We start from the raw sequence: 1,976 nt of genomic DNA, 5'->3' as shown, positions 1-1,976 counted from the left end.
AATCCGAACTGTTTGGCCATAATGACCATCTTTATGTTTGGAGGATAAAGGGGGAGGCTTGCAAGCCGAAGAACATCATCCCAACCGTGAAGCACGGGGGTGGCAGCATCATGTTGTGGGGGTGCTTTGGTGCAGGAGGGACTGGTGCATGTCACAAAATAAATAAATAGGAGGAAAATGATGTGGGTAAATTGAAGTAAAATCTCAAGACATCAGTCAGGACTTTGAAGCTTGGTTGCAAATGGGTCTTCCAAATGGACAATGACCCCAAGCATACTTCCAGAGTTGTGGCAAAATGGCAAGGAGGCCTACAAACCTGACTCTTTATTTAACCAGGTAGGCTAGTTGAGAACAAGTTCTCATTTGCGACTGCGACCTGGCCAAGATAAAGCGTAACAATTCGACACATACAACACATAGTTACACATGGAATAACCAAAACATACAGTCAATAATACAGTAGAACAAAAGAAAACAAAAAGGCTATATACAGTGAATGCAAATGAGGTAAGTTAAGGAAATAAATAGGCCATGGTGGCGAAGTAATTACAATATAGCAATTAAACACTGGAATGGTAAATCGGCAGAAGATGAATGTGCAGGTAGAGATACTGGGGGATACTGGGGAGCAAAATAAATAAATAAATACCAGTATGGGGATGAGGTAGGTAGATAGATGGGCTGTTTACAGATATGCTAATATCTAGCTGGTCTGTCATAATATAATAGAGACAGTAGATCTAGCTGGTCTGTCAAATTAGAATAGAGACAGTAGATCTAGCTGGTCTGTCATAATATAATAGAGACAGTAGATCTAGCTGGTCTGTCATAATATAATAGAGACAGTATATCTAGCTGGTCTGTCATAATATAATAGAGAAAGTAGATCTACCTGGTCTGTCATAATATAATAGAGACAGTATATCTACCTGGTCTGTCATAATATAATAGAGACATTGGATCTAGCTGGTCTGTCATAATATAACAGACACAGTAGATCTAGCTGGTCTGTCATAATATAATAGAGACAGTAGATCTAGCTGGTCTGTCATAATATAATAGAGACAGTAGATCTAGCTGGTCTGTCATAATATAATAGAGACAGTAGATCTAGCTGGTCTGTCATAATATAATAGAGACAGTAGATCTAGCTGGTCTGTCATAATATAATAGAGACAGTAGATCTAGCTGGTCTGTCATAATATAATAGAGACAGTAGATCTAGCTGGTCTGTCATAATATAATAGAGACAGTAGATCTAGCTGGTCTGTCATAATATAATAGAGACAGTAGATCTAGCTGGTCTGTCATAATATAATAGAGACAGTAGATCTAGCTGGTCTGTCATAATATAATAGAGACAGTAGATCTAGCTGGTCTGTCATAATATAATAGAGACAGTAGATCTAGCTGGTCTGTCATAATATAATAGAGACAGTAGATCTAGCTGGTCTGTCATAATATAATAGAGACAGTAGATCTAGCTGGTCTGTCATAATATAATAGAGACAGTAGATCTAGCTGGTCTGTCATAATATAATAGAGACAGTAGATCTAGCTGGTCTGTCATAATATAATAGAGACAGTAGATCTAGCTGGTCTGTCATAATATAATAGAGACAGTAGATCTAGCTGGTCTGTCATAATATAATAGAGACAGTAGATCTAGCTGGTCTGTCATAATATAATAGAGACAGTAGATCTAGCTGGTCTGTCATAATATAATAGAGACAGTAGATCTAGCTGGTCTGTCATAATATAATAGAGACAGTAGATCTAGCTGGTCTGTCATAATATAATAGAGACAGTAGATCTAGCTGGTCTGTCATAATATAATAGAGACAGTAGATCTAGCTGGTCTGTCATAATATAATAGAGACAGTAGATCTAGCTGGTCTGTCATAATATAATAGAGACAGTAGATCTAGCTGGTCTGTCATAATATAATAGAGACAGTAGATCTAGCTGGTCTGTCA

Source organism: Oncorhynchus tshawytscha, linkage group LG02 (assembly GCF_018296145.1).
Source record: "Oncorhynchus tshawytscha isolate Ot180627B linkage group LG02, Otsh_v2.0, whole genome shotgun sequence".
Lineage (NCBI taxonomy): Eukaryota > Metazoa > Chordata > Actinopteri > Salmoniformes > Salmonidae > Oncorhynchus > Oncorhynchus tshawytscha.
This window is presented reverse-complemented; position numbering follows the sequence as displayed.